The sequence below is a fragment of the Ursus arctos genome, unplaced genomic scaffold, assembly GCF_023065955.2.
Source record: "Ursus arctos isolate Adak ecotype North America unplaced genomic scaffold, UrsArc2.0 scaffold_11, whole genome shotgun sequence".
NCBI lineage: Eukaryota > Metazoa > Chordata > Mammalia > Carnivora > Ursidae > Ursus > Ursus arctos.
This window is the reverse complement of record NW_026622775.1, coordinates 47,703,432-47,725,540: the sequence shown is the minus strand read 5'-3', so window position 1 is coordinate 47,725,540 and position 22,109 is coordinate 47,703,432. Positions and strand designations below refer to the sequence as shown.

The window sequence follows — 22,109 nt, the reverse complement described above, 5'->3', positions numbered from 1 at the left end:
CGTAAACGACAAACATATAGATCATAGTTTATAAACACATGTAAACACAAGGATAGTACATTCTTTCATAAACAGCTAACAACTTTTCATTTATATGCCATCAAGCTATAGAACACTATTTTTTAATGTTTAAATGTTATTACAGACTATTGAAAACAGCATTTTCTATAATTTATGTTGGTGTCTAGTCATATAAATTTTGTTTCTTTTCATATGTGTTACCTTTGCTACCATTTTATAATTAAGATTTATAAATGCGTATTTTATTATAGAACCTGATGACCACTGCAGGATTTTAATATTTAAAATTTAAAAAAATTATCCTATTTCAAAAGATATTTTATTACAGAAGTAAGTATATTACTAAATAATTTCATTTTGTCTCTACATTGCAATTAGAAATCCAATGAGTTGTAAGAAGAACAAAATGCTGACATTGGATTATATGAAAAATATGGGTAATTAGTATGAGAATAATTTCAAGGCAGCATATTATTAAAGCATTTGACTCTGATACTCTTATTGTAATCCTAGCAATTATTCAAACTAATTTCATATAAAAATTGAATGTATTATATGGCATGTCATGTAAAGAATATGGAGACTCTTCAATCACCCTTGCAAATTGGATTATCTGAGATATTAGACAATTATTACTATTATAGAAAAAAATGAGAGCATTAATAAAAGGCAACACAACTATAAATTTTAGTTTGGTATTATTTTCTATATAGACACTTGGTGTCCAATGGAAACATAATGTGAGCCATAAATAAGAACCACATATGTAAGTTTTAATTTTCTAGTAACCACATTAAAAAGAGTTAAAAGAAACAGGTGAAGTTAATTTAATATTATATTTTATTTATTTCAATATACCTTAATATTGTCATTTTAATGTGAAATCAATATAAAATATTAAGTAGATGGCATTCCTTTTTTCCTACTAAAATGGTCTGTATTTTAATTTTAAAACACATCTCAGTTTGAACTAGTTGTATTTCAAGTGCTCAATAGAATCATATGATTAATGTATTGACCAGCAGAGTTTTACATTTTAAATATCTTGGTGAATAAAGTATCTAGTGTTCATAACATAAATGTTCCCATTGTGATTTATCATACAAATTTACTCTAGGTTTTCCCTTTGTAACACAACAGAGGTCTGGGAAAATATTCTTTTACACAACCAATCTTGATAAAATCTTAGGAATATTTTCTTTTAGATTGTCAACTTTTAACCAGAAGTAGCAGATAATACCAGGAAATGCACTGGACACTAGAACTATAAGTATAAATAAAGGGCTTTTTTTTTTTTTATCAGCTGAGACAGGTCATAAAGGAATATGTCCAATGCCATAAGAAAAGTGCTATGGTGTTAAATAAAAAATGTAAGATAAATACAAAGGCAGAAGAAAACAGTTTTGGTAAGGGTGAAGACATAGATCAGATAATTTCTTATAAAGAATATCTTATTTGAAATGGTCCTTAAAAGGTTAAAAAAATTCAATAGCCTTGATCTAACTCTGTTCTCACTGAATTCTGAGAACCCTGTACTGACTATAGCTGGGAGAAGTTATATACCACTGACTATGGGACCAATTTAATCTGCATCTTCAAATAGGCTCTCAGTGATAACTGGAAATCCATCTATGTTTCTGCACTCAGTTCTTCACACTGTCTCTCAGTCCTTCAAGTCCCTGAAATCTCAAACACATCCATTCACCATTGACAAAGAACATTACTTCCTTCTGAAACAACATAGAAGCCATAAGACAGGAGTTACTACACAGAAACCTGCAAATATTCCTCGCAACACACACATACACCTATTTTATTTTCCTCCCTTTTTTACTGTTGAAGACGTATCCCTTTTCCTGTCAAGTCTTAGCTCTCCAACTTTTCTATTCTGGATCATTTAACCTCATCCTTTTTCTAGGATCTTTTTCTATCGATTGTATATTTTGTACACAATCTCTTCTCTGTAGCTATCTTTTTATTTATTCCTTTTCTTTCTTGTCTTCATGTACATTTAATTACGTTCACAATTCTCACATCTTAAAAACAAATGAATACAAAATCTTTGGTTTGTTCCTAAACCCTTTCTTTCATCCAAGACTCTTTAACGTTCAACACTTTATATATTTTTAAAAATATTTTATTTACTTATTTGAGAGAGAGAGAGAGAGCACAAGCAGGTGGAGCGGCAGGGGGAGAGGAAGAAGCAGACTCCCCGCTGAGCAGGGACCCAGAGGGAGGGCTCAATCCCAGGACCCTGGGATCATGACCTGAGCCAAAGGCAGATGCTAAACCAACTGAGCCCCCCAGGCACTCCTAAAGTTCAATACTTTAAAAGAAATTTGCATCTTCATTATCTTCAGTTTCCATTCATTTATTGACAGACTCTTCTGCCTTATTATACCATATAGGATCTTCTTGTCACGAATTACTTCTGCTTTCCCATACTTAATAAAGACCATTCAATATCTTCATTATTTTCTTCTTTCCCGAAACCTTTTCTTCTCTGCCTTTTCATTGCACCTATATTTTTGGCTATTACTTCTCTTAGCCTTTTCTGCTGCCTCACTTTCTTCCTTATACCCAAATACATATAGCTACAGTTCAGGTTTACTCTCAGACTATCTTCCTTCTTCATGCCCCTTGAGTCTTTATCAGGAATATATACAATTGTATTTTCTTCAATCATGGTCATTCTTAAATGTACATTCCTATTGCAATTCTTATGCTGAAAATCTAGACTATATGTAAAATTACGTATGAGATCTCTCTTTGGATTCCCTCTGGTCAACTAAATTTTATTTTCCCCAAATTACTTGTGCTCCTGGATTCTTTATTTTACCTCGTAAAGTCATTATTTAGTCAGTTATGCAAACACAGAAAACCATATTTTTTTTGCTTTTGACTTTTCACTCTCCATCTTGATCCATGTTCCTCACCCTTCATCCCTAGCTAATTAGTAAATATATGCTATTCTTTTTGTCACCCAAATATCCAACATTATTATTTAGTCCATTTTATTTACAATGTCACTTTTCTGGTTTAGATGGATAGAATCAGATTAATAACTTTAAAATAGTTGTGAAGTGGGGAATTCACTGAAGGGGTCCATGTTATAGGTAAGTTTGGCTTCTATTAAGATAATCCAAGTAAGAATGTGATGTCTTCCTACATTTCATTTTCCAGAAGTATGTCACACAGCCATCACTAGCTGAAGGATGATTAAGGAAAAGAGGGCATTTAATGTGAGTAGATCAGCCAGTAAAAGTTTCTGCCAGTTTGCATTTATGTGTATGGGTGTGTATTTGTGTTTGTCTATAGCTGTATATAAAGGGATTAGGGATAATACCATAACATGAGGAAGTCTGGTTGATGACTTCACACAATTAAGTGGTAATCTTACTATTACATGTTTTATATATGTTCAAACAATGCCAAATTGTAGAAAGAAAAATTTTAGTCTCCTCATGTTTTATCCTCAAAGATGGAGAAAAAATGGTCCAAAATCATATATAGATGATAAATAGATAGATGATAGATAGATAGATGATAGATAGATAATAAAGTAATATATGGGAGAGAGACAGAGATAGAGACAAGGAAAGAGAGAGAGAAATTATCAATGTCTATTCTAGTAAAGATAAATTGTGTCTACTTTTATAGTTCTTTTTCTAGTTGAATTTTTTACTGCTTTGTCCTGTTTCAAAAGGCTGTATACCTCACTCATGATCTCCTTTACCCAGTTGTTTATTAACATTTCTAAAAATATCAAATAACAATGGTGACCATAACAGTGAATGTAATAATTATAACATATTTTAAATATCCCATGTTCTGATATGGACTGCAGTTTATACAGTACCCATAATTTTTAGTATAAAATTCTATATATTCAAAATATATAGAACATAAAAATATACCGATTGAGATGTACACATAAAATTGTATATCAAGTAAATGTGCATTGTCTAATATTTTAGAATTTTCAAAAGGAAGAGTAAAATATAATAAACAAAGTATGAATTACAAGAATTCTTCCTCTAGTGTAAAGACTTTCTTAAGTTAAAAATTAATGTGGTGGTATTAAAAATGATATAATTAATTCTACTTTGAAATATCCATCTATACATAATGAATCTGGGGATCTCAAAAGTATCAAGCAAAAGATGAGATTATTTTAAGATGAAAAAGTCAAGGGGGCAGTATTTAGAATTGGATTATAACTAATTCTTTATCAAAACTCATCTAGAGTTAAAAACAATTTTTTAAGCAACTGGAAAATAATGTGCTCCAGGTCTGATTATGTCACAAATAACAAATTTATATCCAAGGATCAAAATAAAATTATATAACATTGTTTCATTTAACATTTTATGATTAATTAAATAGTCTTCACTTATGTGCTATTTGCATTTTGTATATTTTGCTATAAATAACTTATATGAGAATTACAATACTATTAAAATGTATATTTCATAGTTACACTTCTTTGTGTTCTACGATGCATTTACATGTTACTTTCAAAACATCTTTAATACTTAGTAAATGTCAAACCATCAAATAGCACACTGATATTAATATTGATAATTAAGTATTGATATTGTTATTGTGCTCTGGCAGTGTAATAAATAATGATAATGATAATCAGATTGGAAAAAAGAAAAAAGCAAACAAGGAAGAAGTGAAAAGAGATTAAATATTATTTTATATTTTATATCATTTTACAATTCACAAAACACTTAAAAATAATATTATTGGTAATCCCTTCAAAATAAAATTATTCAATATCCAATCTATCTCAGCAACCCTCTGGCAATGTCATACATTAACCTCCATATCACTGGAAATAACATTTGTTAAAAGACCTCAATACCTGACTCCCCTGCCAGATTGACAATTCTTTTCCTTCCAACTCTCATTTTTTCCCTTCTAATTCATATGTTTTCCTACAACATTCTTATATTTTGTTCTTGATATGCATCTGGAGTCAGAATAATAAACAACTTCTGTTTCACTTGACTCTATATTGATGAACAACTATTTTAATAAGTTGCATGGAGAAAAAAAGGAAGCAGTGATGATCAATGAATGCTGTTATCAATCCATCCAACTATTAAGAAATCCAAATGGACAACAGTGAACGCCATAAGAATGGGTCACGGAAGTGTCAAGTGGGATTCTTGAAGTAGAATCTCTATTATTTCTAAATGATTAGTGAAACACTTAGTAGGAATGCCTACTATAAGTACTAAACAGTGATTCTGGAGCTAAAAGTACTTCATTATCAAAAAAACACAGAGTTGGTGGTAAGTAGATGACAAGGGAAGAGAGAGGGAGGGGTAGGAGAAAAAAAGTAAGGAGGAGATGAAATATAAGGAGGAGAATTAAATACCTTCTAGAGGTCTCACTGACAAATGAGGAATGATAAGATAAAATTATTTTCACAAGGATACATCTTATTGGGAGAGCAGATTTTTAGTGAAGGAACTAGTTGATATGTTGTTTTCATGCTAAAAGAACAGGGATCACTGACTAAGAAGAATAGTACCTTGAATTATCACCAATAATAAGGCAAAGGGATGAAGAAAACATTTATTCAAGCCATCTTAAGTATAATAGGACATGAGAGAAAAAATGTCAATTTACCATATTGTTCCAAAAAGATGAGGGGCACCTGGCTGGCTCAATTGGAAGAGCATGTGATTCTTGATCTCAGGATTGTGAGTTTGAGCCCCACATTGGGCACAGAGATCACATAAATAAATAGAATTTTTTTTAAAAAAAATGAAAAGCCTGAATTTTTCTGCTAAAAGAGGGAAAAAAAATGTCAGACTGAGCTTAAAAAATAACTTCAGCTATGACATTTGCACAAAACATCATAAATGGTGCAATAAAGAGAGGTTGCATATGAGGGATGTGGGCATTTAGGTGTTGCTTGTTTCACTCACCTCCATCCCATCAATTCTGTTCTCTCCTTGTATAGCAGGGATTGGAAGGGTAAAAACAAACTTCCCATCCCCACTTGTAATTAGAGTTCTGTTGGAAAACAGCTCCTGTGAATGAAATGCAGTGGCACAGAATGAGAAGTGAGGTAGGTGCCATCTCCCTGCAGCTGTGGTGTCTGGCAAACAAATTTGCATAGCTGTGAGTATTTGTGGGTACTGGACTCCAATTCCAGGGTCTGTACACCAGGATCATGAACATGAAGTAGCAGTGGTGAAAACAGAAGCAGCAGCAGTTTCCTAGATTCCAGATTGCCACTAAAGTCATACAACCTTGGAAACCACAGTTTAGTGGTAATTCCTTGACTTCTCCTCGCTTAGCCCTTCCAATCATGTTTAACCACCAAATTTCCTTGAAATACCTACAGTGATTTCCTGCATTGAACTATAAGATACCAATGAGAAAAGAGAGACCAGGAAGATGCAAGTGAAAAGAAAGCAACTGATACGGAACTAAACAGCATAAAGAGCCACGTTGTATAATGGAATTTTAGTATCATTATACAAATTATATAATGCAAGAATGCAAGAACTTGACATCTGCCTCACTTCCAAATTCTGTGCCCTTGTCCCAAATTACAGTAGCTGTTCCTAGCCACAAAGGAGACAAGGAAATGTGGTTTTACCTTTCCAGTCACTGCTACAGCAGGGGAGGACAGAATGGATGGGATTAAATGTGAGCAAAACAAACAATATCTAATGCACCTTATGCTCCTTATATGAAAACTTTTTTAGTTTTGTTTTTGTTTTCAAGGTATTTTTCACCAATATCATATATATCAAGTTCATTTTGAACACATTTTATTTTGGTAGAAAAATTTAGAATTTAGCAGCATATATTTACATTTATATAAGCTTTGTATATACTATATGCTCAGATAAACACATGTAAAAACATATACCTTTCTTTTGTGCATGCTTAATAAACATTTACAAATAATTTAATTATTTTTGTACTTGTTTACAGTGAAATCTTTAAAACATTCCCAAAACTAATGTTTATAAGACACATTATCTGCTCATAACACATTCCAGTTAAAACCCTAAAAACTCCACCAAAAACCACTAAAATTGATGAATGAATTCAGTAAGGTCACAGAATACAAAATCAATGTATAGAAATCTGTCACATTTCTATATACTGCTAAAGAAGCAGCAGAAAGAGAAATTAAGAAATCAATCCTATTTATAATTGCACCAAAAATAATAAAATACCTAGGAATAACTTAACCAAGGAGGTGAAAGAACTGTATACTAAAAACTATAAAACACTGATGAAAGAAATTGACGATGACACAAAGAAATGAAAAGAAATTCCATGTTCATGAATTGGAAGAACGAATATTGTTAAAATGTCCATACTGCCCAAAGTATACATTTATGCAATCTCTATCAAAATATCAAAAGTCACAGAGCTAGAACAAACAATCATAAAATGTGTATGGTATCACAAAAACCCCAAATAGCCAAAAATTCTTGAAAAAGAAAAATGAAGCTTTAGGTATCACAATTCCAGATTTCAAATTCTATTACAAAGCTCTAGTGATCAAGACAGTATGGTACTGGCACAAAAACAGACACGCAGATCAATGGAACAGGATAGAAATTCCAGGAACAAACTCATGATTATACAGTCAATTAATCTTCAACAAAGGAGGCAAGCATATACTATAGAAAAAAGACAGTATCTTCAATAAATGGCATTGAGAAACTGGACAGCTACATGCAAAAGAATGAAACTGGATTACTTTCTTGCACCATACACAAAAATAAACTCAAAATGGGTAAAGGACCTAAATGTGAGACCTGAAACCATAAAAATCCTAGAAGAGAGCACAAACAGTAATTTCTCTAACATTGACCGTAACATTTTTCTAGATATGTCTCCTGAGGCAAGGGAAACATAAGCCAAAACAAACTATTGGGACTATATCAAAATAGTAAGCTTCTGCACAGCAAAGAAAACAATCAACAAAACTAATAGACAACCTACTGAATAGGAGAAGATATTTGCAAATGACATATCCAATAAAGGATTAGTATCCAAAATGCTTAAAGAACTTATACAACTCAACACACATACGCACAAAATAATCCAATTAAAATAATAAGCAGAAAACATAGACATTTCTCCAAAGAAGACAGATGGGCAACAGATACATGAAAAGTTGCTCAATATCACTCATCATCAGAGAAATGCAAACCAGCGCTACAATGAGATATCACACCTGTCAGAATGAGTAAAGACAAAAACACAAGAAACAACAAACATTGGCTAAAATGTGGAGAAGAAAGAAACCTCCTGGACTGTTGGTGGGAATGCAAACTGGCCTAGCCACTGTGGAAAACAGTACGGAGTTCCTCAAAAAATTAAAAATAGGACTACGTTATGTTCCAGTAATCACATTAGTGAGTACCCAAAGAATAGCAAAACACTAATTCGAAAGGTTATATGTACCCCTATGTTTATTGCAGCATTATTGGTAATAGCCAAACTATGGAAGCAGCCCAAGTGGCCATCGATAAATGAATGGACAAAGATGATTTAGTGAAAGAGGTGAAGGGAATTAAGCGTATACTCATCTTGATGAGAGCTGAGCAATATATAAAATTGGTCAATCACTGTATTGACCTGAAACTAATATAACACTGTATGTTAACTATACTGGAATAAAAATAAAAATTAAAATTAAAAAAATATATTGTAAGACACAGAACAAAGAACTTTACTAATTGGAAATGACAAAGTCCATTACTAAATAATTTGCCCAACGAATTAATAAGTAAAAATAGAAGACTTAAATCATCTGAAAAGTTTTGAAAAAGAGAGAATTTCATACAAAAAAAATGTTTAACTGCAGTGGAAAACGAAAATGTATAGTTTTTAATCATTTGCCATAGATGAACCAAAACTAAAAATAACTGAATTTAAAGTCAATACTTGTGCTCATCCTTCTACCTGGAATCCTCTGTTCTGCCTTGACAGCAAAGATTCCTTCCTTCTTTCCTTTCTTCCTTTTGTTCTTTGTTTTTGTTTTTGAAGAAACAATTTGCCTCGCCTCAGACAACAAATTATGACCAGTCTAAAATTGCAAACCTATGGGCTAAATATGGCCCATCACTTCTTTTTATAAATAAACTTTTGTTGGATCACTGCCATGCTTATTTATTTACATATTGTCTATAGCCACTTTCACACTACACAATATCTCCAAGGCATGCCTGTATATATTTATTTTTAATTTGATTGTGTTTTGAAATCTCTATTAGAATGTAAACTGAATGAAGACAAATGACTATCTGGTAGATTGTTGTGTCCTTGTGGCATGGGACAGTGCCTAGAACGGGGTAGGAATGCAATAAATCCTAACATCTTTCACTTTGTAGGTCCACTTATATGCAGGGTTTGTTTGTTTTTGTTTGTTTTTCTTTAATGTTAAAAATATTTATTTTTCTAAAAGATCCATGTACAAGTTGGGAAGAAAAAGAAGGAAGTCAACTAGCCTGCATCAAAATCTGGGCTGATGAAGGACCAAGAAGTGCCTAAAAAACCCTGGTAGCTGGAGCAAGCTGCAGGGATTGAGATGGCCGCTGGCCAGTGGAACCAGCAGCGTGGATCAGCCACATTCATGAGCACCACTGAGGTGCAGCGGGGACAGCAACGCTGCTGACCCCAGTCATTCCTCCTTTATAGGAAGGGAGACACCGGAACACACTGAGGACACATTCCTGACAGTCTCGTGCTCCTCCAAGGCCTTCTTCCAGTCTCTGCCCCTGAATTCCGCGATGTGTGCCCTCCTGGTGGTGCCTTCATCCAGGCGGTGAGGGGCCATTCAGAAGTCTCCAGAGCTCGAGCAGAGTGTAAAAGCTTTGAGGACCACCTGTGTTACCGAAGGTGTGCTGTACTTGGTGAACGTTGGCTGTGTTTGCAGTTAAGCTCTGGCTCTACCCAGGAGCTTGAAGCGAGAAGCAGGGACAGTGAAGTGTCTCCTCTGCTTCTCCGACCTGGATGTGCAAGTCTTTGAGGCTCAAACTTCAAAGCAAACTGCCCCACAGCGGCAGCCTTGGCCCCAGTATTCCAAGCTGTCAAGCAGCAGCTTGGCGTACTCTGAAAGATGAGCCTCTGCCGCTCCTGAAATGTCTCCCAGTGTTCCTGCTGGTCGCCCAGGTCCAGCTTGGCCACAGAGGAAGCGGGGTTCACCAGGGTCAGCGGCCGTGGTGGCAGCGGAAGGGGCAGTGCTAGCTTCACCAGCCGCTGTCTGAGGCCCAACTCCCGGCTGCGGTGAGGACTCCCTCAGCGTTCACTTTGCCGGGCACTGGGCTCCCATTCGGCCTCCCACCTAGCCTGGCCCTGACCCATGTGGGGCCCTGGGTGGCTGTTGCTGGAGGTCCTGGGTCGCTTCTGCCAGTGTGGCTTTGTGCCTGCGTGGCCCCTCGCTTGCCAGAGAGCTCCATATTCGGAATTCTATAATACAGTACTGTAAATGTATCTTCTCTTCCCTGTGATTTTCTTAAACATGTTCTTTTCACTAGCTTACTTTAATGTAAGAATACATAATATATAATGTAAATATATAATAAATTTTTAATAAATATATAATACATATAAAGTAAAAAAATATGTTAACTGATATGTTAACAGTAAGGCTTCTCGTCAATAATAAACTATTAGTGATTAAATTTGGGGGGAGTCAAAAGTTACATGCGGATTTTTCACTGCACAGGGGATGGCATTCCTAACACCCCCATGTTGTTCAAAGGTCAACTATAATTAATGTAGGAAAAAAAAGTGAAAAAGTTTAAATATTTAATAATACCTTAATAAAAAGTTCTGATTCCAGCAACCTGTTAATAGACAGCCAGAAATTCTTCCTATTGCAAATGTCTAGAAATGACACATACACTTTTAGCATTTCTTTAAAATCATAGCTTCAAATAAATGAAATTAGCTTAAAACCCTTGGTGCCGGGGCGCCTGGGTGGTTCGGTCGTTAAGCGTCTGCCTTCGGCTTAGGGCGTGATCCCGGCGTTCTGGGATGGAGCCCCACCTCAGGCTGCTCCGCTGGGAGCCTGCTTCTTCCTCTCCCACTCCCCCTGCTTGTGTTCCCTCTCTCACTGGCTGTCTCTCTCTCTGTCAAAATAAATAAAAAATCTTTAAAAAAAAAAAGAAAACAAACAAACCCTTGGTGCCGGGACTATAGAAGAACAAAAGCCAGTTCAGTTAGCACATAGTCGAGGGGATCTACTGGCTACTCTGGCATGGGACAGAGGACTACACTAGAAACCAAAGGTCTTTGCAGACCGCCTACAGCGGGGAAAGATATGAGAGTCGAACCCACGCAAGATGAGAGTTGAAGTTAGACCCTCATATATAGCAGGAAGCCTTGATGGGCTCCATAATTAGTAAAACGGTGAACCAGGCGAAACAAAGAACCTCTCTATAAACAAAGGAAGATGGCAAAGACTTTCTATCACTGTCTGGTTTCTAGGTTGAAAAAAAAAAAAGAAAGAGCCTACCTAGATAATTGGTAACCATGAGCTATATCATACATTGTTTTGAAGTTGAAATTTATGCCCAACTCACTACTACAGAATGACCAAGTTGAGAAACTATCATAAAAATCAGTCCCTGAATACTGATACTCCTGGTGTACTCAGAAAAGCAAAAGCAAAGCACTCTTCAGAGCAAGTTTTCCACTAGGGCTGAACAGAATCCATACATAAACTCCTCAGGTAAATTGCTCATGCTGTGATGCTAAAAAGCGCAGGAGCAATACTTACCTGACAGGGGAGACACCATGATCACAAAAGTGGTTTTCCCAGGGTGAGGCTTACCATTGCACTCTGGATGTGCTGACCCCTGCGATTTCCCCAAACGTGGGAACTCGACTTCAGAATTTGTGGTAGTGGATGAGTGCAATTGCACTTTCCCCTGAAATTAAGAAAAGAAAAAAAAAAAAAAAAGCACATGAGCAAACATCAGCATTCCCAGCAAAGAGTCAATTTAGATTCAAAAGTGTTTAAAAAAAAAAACTTGCAGATTATAAAATGTAAGATATAAATATATATTTATTTATTTAACATTTTTGTAATATATTTAAATTAGAATATGAACTTTCTAAATCTCCCAGAGTAAATTAAAGAATTTTTTATAACTTAGAATTCAATGCAATAAAAATTCATTTTATTGAAATTGAAGACTTTTTAATGTTTCATTTGGAACCCAAAGGAGTCAAAGCCAAAATCACAAAATGTGTCCTATTTAACTAAAACCCAGCATCAATCCTCATTCTCTGCTAAATTACCTCGCACATTTACCCCAGGGAAATGAAATTGCTGCTGCACCTGCGGTCTGGACTGTCCTTTTCTGGAATGGATGTGGTACCTTCAAGATAGTGAAAGTTGAACTAGTTCATCGTTTAAGTCTTTCATGTCTTTTTTTTTTTTTAGAAAAAGAAAATCGAAAAAGTTAACAAAATCTGCAAGGCTATCACAGAACGGGTTTCACATTCACAATATTTAGAAACACAGCAAATCGATAACTTTTAAAGTTCTCTCTGGGCAACTTTTGTTCATCGAACCTGGCATTGTATTTCGGTTTGGCAAATATCAGGGCAGAAGTAGACTTACGTAGTAAATCCTTCTCCTTGGAAGGAATGCGGTTGGAGAAAATCTTGGTTTTAGTCTTGCCAGAATAAGTGTCCATCTTTTTTATTTTTTGTCTTTTTGTCTCTCTTGTCTTGATTCTGAACCTTTTTAAATGCCACCATCTGCTTTCTCCTTTTGCTTCTGGACTGCTAAGGGCTTCCGGAGAAATTCACAGCACTGTACCAATAGCTTCTGCATTTTCATGGTTCACAACCTCTAGTGACTTACTGTAGCTCCATCTGCCAAACTTTTATCCACTTCTCATTTCCTTTTTCCATGTCCCTCAGAATATTAATCCATATGTTTTCTTTATATTTGAGCTTAAGATTTCATACTGTAACATTCTGTAAATTGCCAGACTTTGTATTTTATAAGAAATTATACAAACAAAACACAGCAAAAAATAAAATGTCTGGGAATAAATTCATATATTTGCGTTTTCTTTGTGAAAAAGTTTTCAAATGGCGTGGATTTTCCCCTAGGGTCAATTTCTTTCAATATCATATAAGTCGCTAAGAAATTAGAGATGATAAATGATATAGGCTTCTATCACTATTTTCATATTAATAAATAATTAATAAATACAGAGTTATGCAAATTTTATTAAAATTGGAACTATAAGCATTTAAAAATATTCTTATAAGTTGAAATAAACAGATGTGAGATTTCACTGATACTAATATTGTATTTTAACCCTATTTTGTAATCTTACCAATGATACTTAAACAGACATTGCTATTTCAGCTAAACAGTTTAAGTTTGTTTATTATTTTCCTTTACTTTCTTTATAGGAGTCCCTTACTCTCTATCCATGCTCCAGAAGATACACACACACAACACTATTTTTTTTTTTTTTTTTTTTGCTTTATGATGTCTATTCACTGAAGAACAGGGCAGTAATAAGGAAGTCGGCCTTAATACATGAAAGTCTGTTCTGCTCTTACCAGTTGGTTCAGACACTGTGAATCTCTGTCATACCCTAGATTTTAAAACTACCAGGATCAATATCCATAACATCCTTGTCGTACCAAGTATACCCATCTGTAAAGCAAGTTTGCAAAGAACCAGCAACAACTTCCAGATAATAAAACTGTCCATTCAGCTACCTTCTCAGGGACCGAAAACCAGTAACTTCTATTATTCTATCTATAATTGCTCAGGTTTCTATAGTAAAAGAAAGCAACTAGAAGGATATATGAATGGATGACTCTATCTCTGACATCAGCTACAGAGGTAAAACTCAAACTTAGCCAAAGCGTGCCTCATGTTAATAATTCCTTCTTGTCCAGAAACCCATGCAAATCCTAGGTATTTTACTGGGCTCTTTCTACCATAAACAATTCCCTATTTCCTCTCTATATTTTTGCACTTACGAAAAAAAGGAGGTGAGGAAATATCTATTGCCCTTTTGATGGAGAAGTCATTATCTTTCCAACTATATCCCTAAATCTTATAGTTCTATTTTTTTCAACATTATAAACCAGATACATTTCTATTATAGTTCTTTAGCTTCTATTTTTTTGAGAAAGTTATCTGAGGACATTACTTAAATGCAGCAAGATATAAGATCTAAAATTATTACACATATATACACATGACATTTTTTTATGTGTGACATTTTATTTTTATAATTGATCAATATGTTGTATTGTTTAACCATTTAGAGTATGTTCAAAATAGGTTCTGTCTATGTCTTAAAAATATCTTGAATCTACTCAATAGATATCTATTGTATTGAGTTGATTTTGAGTTTGTTAATTAACTATTTTATGATAAAGTCATCAAATTAATCCCCAAGGATCTTTTCAATTAAAACTATTAAATATTAATACAGATTATTAATGGTATTCTTAATTTTTATTTATCTCTATCAAATCTTCCTATACTCATGATATTTGTTATGATGTGACTATTTCATTAATATAAAAAAGTTCAGGAATCATATAGTTTCTTGCTGGAAGAGCACTGAGAGATGATGATAAAACCACTGTTCATAGTACAAGAAATTAAAACAAATAAGGAACTAATTAATTAATGACAAAATTCAGTTTTCTGATACTTTACCAAATGCTCTTTTCATATATATCGTTACTTTAAGCTTAGATTTTTTTTTTTAAGATTTTATTTATTTATGTGACAGAGAGACAGCCAGCAAGAGAGGGAACACAGCAGGGGAGTGGGAGAGGAAGAAGCAGGCTCCCAGCGGAGGAGTCCGATGTGGGACTCGATCCTAGAACGCCGGATTCACGCCTGAGCCAAAGGCAGACGCTTAACGACTGCGCTACCCAGGCACCCCTAAGCTTAGATTTTTGTCATCTTCTTACTCTACAACTGCCACCATATGTATGTGTTTATAATAAAAGTAATGTTTCAGCAAAAGATCAGCATCTTTTGTTGTAATGAGTCCAAACGTATTTTTTAGACTTCCAATTAAGTTAATCAAGTATTCATTTATCACTTAATCACACTAGTTGTTTAATGTTCCTCAAGTTACCCATAAAGAACCTATCAGATGAGCATAAGATCCAGTTCATTGTCTGGAGTATGTTTTCAAGGTCTGGCTTTGTTTTCAGCTCTTAACTGTAGGCTAAATTCTAGATAATGCCTATATTTGGAGAGAACCAGCCTACTTCTTTTTTTAAAAAATTATTTAAATTCAATTAATTAACATATAGTTTATCATTAGTTTCAGAGGTAGAGTTTAGTTATTTGTCAATTGAACCAGCCTATTTCTAAGGGCAAGCATTCATATTGTTCTGCTACAGTTCTTAACTTCAGTGATCCTCATTGCTTGCAGATGAGTTAAATATATTCATTGCTCTCCTATCAAAGGTTATTCCTGTTTTTTGACAGTATCTTTGAGTAGCTTACTGTCATCTGCGTGTGTGAATTATCTAGTGCATCAGGGTTTCTTTACAAAGATCATTACTCTAATAATGTTGAACTCCTTGTTGATCTTTTCTTCTACACACTGTAGAATAGTAAGAAATCTTTCCTCTATGAGTTTAAAATAGGGTATTTAATCCTGACTGGCCCTAAACTAGCTTTATGTGCTTGAAGGTAATTTACTTCCTTTGAGTTTGTAAAATGAGGAATTGAACACTAGCTAGGTATTATCAAAGGCCATTCATCAGTTAGTTTTCCTAGGCTGTAAGAAATGAAAAATTTCACAAAACTTGATTAGCTGATACAAAAAAAATAATACATATGTACTTTTGCTTTAGCTGATCTTTCAATATTTCTTTGTTGAATGAGGTTATACTCATGTTTTCCAATATCCAGGGATAATTTAGGAATTTTGTTTGCCTCTTTAACTTGGTGATCAATGTCCCATAACACAATGTGCTCAACAATGAAAGAAGACTCACTGATAAAAATTTAGTTTATACTAAACTTCTGTCTAAACTTCATGTTTCCATGGTGAAGACTAACTCATAATCTAAGCATTCTTTAGCATTGCCAGAGCTCTATGAAATGATCATTTTTGAAGCTGTTTTAAGGACCCAATGGCTGGTGTGAAATAGTTCTTTATTGAATACATCCATGAAATTTGATAGTATCTTTGCTCTATTCTCTTTAAAGACTGGCTAAGATACACAAAACAATTTCAGAGATAGTCATCTGATACTGTGCTGGAACACAGTAAATTTCTGCAAAATAAAAATGTCTACTCTCACATACATATGTTTTTTTATAGACAGATCACCAGTATATAAAGGTAACTAGTATCAAAATATACATTAACTAAGAAACTCAAGGATAAGGTCGGAAAAGCTGATGAAATATCTATTCAGGGAAGTGATTAATAAAGTAACATTACTTTTATGTGGACCAGAGAATTTTATTGTAAATCTCAATTTACATCTGAACATAACTGGGGAAAATATTAGGACTTAAGAGAAACAATAAATATTAAATTAAAAATATGGAAAATAAAACAATGTTTGTGATTTATTTTGGTTGAAATTCATACAACATAATGTAAACTTACACAAGGTCTTGAATAAAAAATGTAAAACCATGTTGATTATTGTGTTGATGTCATTTTCCATTAGAAGCAAGTGGAGATCTTTCAAGTTGATTTCAGGATTCAAGAAATATTATTTTACAAATAGATGCTCACTTTGAATAATGAGACTGATGTTAGGAGAGAGAGAAATAAATAGACATAATAAAAAAGACAAAGAGAAGTTATATTAAAGGAATTCAACCATAAATGGACCATATTTGTCAATATTTCCTTAGTTAAAAATGTTTACGGACACCTGAATGGCTCAGTCATTAAGCGGCTGCCTTTGGCTCAGGTCATGATCCCGGGGTCCTGGGATCAAGCCCCGCATTGGCTCCATGCTCAGTGGGAAGCCTGATTCTCCCTCTCCCACTCCACCTGCTTGTGTTCCCTCTCTCACTGTGTCTCTGTCAAAGAAATTAATAGAATCTTAAAAAAATGTTTATTCTAAAATAAGGTCATTTTTTAAAGAATAGAAATACAATGTAAACAATTAATTGTTTCTCAAATACACTTACAAATCATATTATGTAAGTAGTTTATAAAATAATATATATATGGTAAATAGAACAATCAATAATGGAAAATTTAGTAGAAAATAAACCATAATAGTTAATAGCTACTAAATTTCACAATCTGTTCACTCAAAATTATCAAACATCTACCTGCACCATGTTTAGGAAATAATTTTAGTAATCCAGTTATTTCTACAATAAATTTTCTGTTCATCATGTCTTAGTCATATTAATAATAGAGAAGAACATGCAGAGTTCTGGGTTTTGCCTTCATTCTACATCCCATTCCATGAGGATAATGAAACATTTTTGGCAATATAATTCATGATCATTTCACTTTTTTCTGTTCTCAAAGTCACTTGGTCTATACAAATAGAGCTTATTATATCTTTTTTTTTTTTAAAGATTTATTTACTTATTTGAGAAAGGGAGGAGGAGCAGAGAGAATCTTCAAGCAGACTTCCTGTTGAACATGGATCCTGAATGATGTGGGGCTTGATCCCAGGACCCCTGAGACCATTACCCGCTGAAACCAAGAGTAAGTCGCTTAACCAACAGAGTCACCCAAGTCTCCCAGAGCTTATTATATCTTGCTTGAATGGTGATTGCAAGAATATATTCCTCTGGTTCATGTGTTTGGAGCTCAACGTATTCAATTATGCTGTATTATCTGAACCCTAGTTGCCCTTATATACTCATTATTCTACATGTGACACAAGAAATGATTCAAAATTTCATTTGATAAGTTATTTTGATAGTTTACAATATACATACACACCCCCAAAATTTTGCTTATTATTTAAATGGAAACAAATTGAAATATTATCTATACTATTATCTATAGAACGACCTTTATTTCACTGTGTTTTGTAACACATACTAAACCTAATCATTATGAAATATTTTTTCATAAAAATAAACATTGTTAAATTGTTATAGTAAAATTAATCTGTTATCTATTCTCAAAACAGTTTTTATTTATTTTTATTTATTTTATTTTTTTTTAAGATTTTATTTATTTATTTGACAGAGACAGAGACAGCCAGCTAGAGAGGGAACACAAGCAGGGGGAGTGGGAGAGGAAGAAGCAGGCTCATAGCAGGGGAGCCTGATGTGGGGCTCGATCCCATAATGCCGGGATCACGCCCTGAGCGAAGGCAGACGCTTAACCGCTGTGCCACCCAGGCGCCCCCAATTTTTCTTTTTTAAAAAAATGATTTTATTTATTTATTTGAGAGAGAGAGCAAGAGAGAGAGTGAGTGTGAGCAGGAGGTAGGGGGCAGAGGGGCAGAGGGAGAGGGAGAGGAAAAGCAGGCTCCCACTAAGCAGGGAGCACTATTCAGGGCTCTATTCCAAGACCCTGGGATCATGACCTGAGCCAAAGGCAGACTCTTAACCAACTGAGCCACCCAGGTGCCCCCAATTTTTCTTTTAAATAGAAAAAATAGCAGGGGCATCTGGGTGGCTCAGTCGTTAAGCGTCTGCCTTCGGCTCACGGCGTGATCCTGGTGTTCTGGGATCGAGCCCCACATCAGGCTCCTCTGCTGGGAGCCTGCTTCTTGCTCTCCCACTCACCCTGCCTGTGTTCCTTCTCTCGCTGGTTGTCTCTCTCTCTGTCAAATAAATAAATAAAATCTTTAAAAAAAAAAAGAAAAAATAGCAAGATCAGTTACACAGTACTTGGTATTCCATATCAAATTATTTTCACTAAAGTAGACACAAAAGAAGGGAAAAAAAAGAAATATACACTCTCACTGTTTTATATTGTCCTAGTTTATGAAAGAAATAGGGAGAATAAACATTAACTAAGTGCTTGCCCCTATTTCATTGCCTCATTTAATCCTCAGGGCAGCAGCCTGATGCTGATGATGGCCTTAGTTCAAGGAATGGGGTGGTGGTTAAGCCATTGGGAAATTAAACAACATATCCAAATTATATAGATGTAGAGAAACAGACATAGAATATAAAATTGAAATATTACCTGACTCAGAAGTCCTGGATTTTTTATTATATCATACCACAATCTGAAAAAAAAAAAGAAAGAAAGAAAAGAAAAGAAAGAAAGAAAGAAAGAAAGAAAGAAAGAAAGAAAGAAAGAAAAAAGGAAAGAAAAAAGAAAAGAAAAGGAAAAGAAAAGAAAAGAAAGAGAAAGAAAAAAAGAAAGAAAGAAAAAGAAAGAAAGAAAGAAAGAAAGAAAGAAAGAAAGAAAGAAAGAAAAGCAGGTCTAACGTGAAAATCCTTTTAATATAGTATTTTAAGGAAAAAATGCGCTTTAGTATCCAATTATTTTATTTGATTTTCTACTGCTGGAGATATATTTTATATTTAATATATTTTGTATTTAAAAGCAGAAAAGCTCTCACTGATGTATTTTACTTTAATATAAATAAAGTTTTGGCACTTTGGATAAAAATGTGGCAATTTCATTATATTTAGAAATAGAAAATATGTAACAGTGCCTGACCTCCTGTATATTAGAGTCATGGAGATCTTAATGAAACTTAATTCTGGCATTTACTGGATATGAGACTTTGGTCAAGTTAATTAACTGCACTAAGTTATAATTTTCTCATCTGTAAAATGGGGTTAATAAAGACAATTTCCTAAAGCTACAGAGTCAATGACTTAATACATACAAAGCATCTAGCATATCAATTATTCCTACTATTATTAGCAGGAGGAATAAGAAAGCTTTAAAGCTATATGTGTATGTAGTTAATACGCAAAAATATAATCATTTCAATGTAAATAAGATACAATTAATTAAAAGTCTGCTTGATAGATTTCTTCTACATAGGAATTTACTCTGTATTAAAAGCCTGAAACTAATTTTTAGGATATACTAAAGAACCCCAAATATGTATGTTCAAAGGAATATATCAACTTAAAAACTTTCTAAACATTTAGAATTTTACTTCAAGAAACTCCTTGGACTTTTATTTTTATTAATATGTTACTGTATTTCTGAAACTATGGGGTTTCATTTGTGGAAAGTATTCTCTAATATCATTTCATACCAAAGATGTATTATACAATATTGAGGGAAAAAAGGAATTTATTTCTTTAGATAATGGAAGCTTATATATAGAATTTATCTATATTTTAAAAATTCTATATCAGAGATAATACATTTTATTTTTATTAAGTGGTTCTAATTTTTCAAAGCCCCCAAAATACATATCCATACTTATTTATGTTTAGTGGGCAGAAAGTCATTTTCTTTAGCCAGAATATCACTAACATTTAATGCTAAATTAACTCAGAAACTTTTTGATGTGTATAGAGACTTCTCAAGAAGTTACTTCACATTTGATACATTCAAAACTCTCTAAATCAAAATAACTTTAAGCCATAAAAAGCATGCTGTCTGTAAGTGCATTACTTTTAGGGATATGAGTACTTGACATACTTACGTTTCTGTTATATTAGGTGAATTGAAATGAGAACAATGAACAAATTATTCAGTTTCTGTTAATTATAAACAGTTCACAGACAGCAGAAACATTGCAATAAATGCAAGTCAAAATATAATTGCAACAGATGGTGATGCAATCACCAGAGAATAAACAAAAAGCTTTGAATCTAAGAGGTAAATATGGAGATTCATTTTTTTGGTCAAGGTAGAGAGATTTGCAATACAAATTCTCAAGCTTTCTTTGCAGCAGGGACACTTTGAATGGATTGTGAGAGTCTCTAAATTGGTAAGTAGAAGTACAGGCTTTATGTAAGCTGCACCAATTATGCAATTCACTTCTTTTTTTCATTGTGTTTTGAGCTCCTGATTTAAGAATAAGAAAGAATCTGGATTAGCTTAATATGGACATTCACATGACTGCCTATGAGTATTAGTCAGGTATAGACATAAGCTCTCAAGGTCTCAGGATCTGCTCTGTTAATGATATACTACATGATCATAATTTTGAAAGTTGGAAACTAAGAGTAGAGTTTCAATTGCACCCAGATCATGAGTTGATCAAAGTAAAAAAAAATGGATTTTATAATTTCCAGTTTAATCTTGGACATACAAAAAGCTTAGACGTTGTCATTTTTGTTTTTACAATTGGAAAAAAAAGCTGAACAAAGTGAAATTCAGTGACTCTTCCTGAATTATTAGAGAATTTAAGTCATTAGGCAAACCAACATCTCCAAAATCTGAGATGCAGATGAATAGAACAAGTCATATCTGAGATGAGCTTACCTGGAGTAGAGGCCTGTAGAAATATAAACCAGAAGCAACACATAAAGGGTAAATGTGACCAATTGCTGGAGGCAGAATGTAGACTATTATGAAAATGATAATTTTCTGGAACCCTCTGTCTTAGGACCCCCAACACATACACTTCGTGGGTATTTACTTCCAGGACCTTACCAGTTCTCCAGGATGAAAAGCCAAGAAAACCCTCAGGAAAAGCACATATTTTGAAATACACCTAGAAAATCCTCCAGAACAAAGTCCTATTCAACAAGGACAAAGATGTTACACGAGCCTTACCCAGTTATTACCACTGCAATCTTTTTTTCTCACCTATGAAGGAGGAAAAAAAGCTGAAAATATTTGTGAAGATCATCGCCCAAGGTCACGGTCCTACAAAAGGCAAAGCTTTATCATAGGATTACAGAATACTTCCCCTACCCCCAAATCTTGTCACTGCCTCCACAAACCTTCAATATGATAGCAATGAATTGCCGCTGAAGGGCTGTAAAATGCAGACTCTATTTTTAAAGGAGTTTTAGGGAAACTCATTACAGTAGAGGAGACAAAACAGAAAGTTGAAGGCTCTGAGACCTACAGCTACAGCAAATATTAACCACAACTTAACTCCTAAACAGATTAACATAAAAATCGCACATTAAAAGTCTATTTAACTCAGGTGGTATTACCAGATACATAACATATCTAAGGTATTGAGAATACTAT

General features: G+C 33.9%; 1 non-coding gene and 1 pseudogene across 1 annotated transcript; one reads left to right on the top strand and one right to left on the bottom strand.

Annotated features, from left to right (window-relative positions):
• Positions 1–9,697: 9,697 nt before the first annotated feature.
• LOC123001100 (centromere protein V-like) lies at positions 9,698–12,945 on the bottom strand (annotated as a pseudogene).
• On the top strand, positions 11,793–11,952 carry LOC113255837 (U1 spliceosomal RNA). Its single transcript, XR_003316460.2, has one exon. It is a non-coding gene; the product is annotated as a U1 spliceosomal RNA (small nuclear RNA).
• Positions 12,946–22,109: the final 9,164 nt, after the last annotated feature.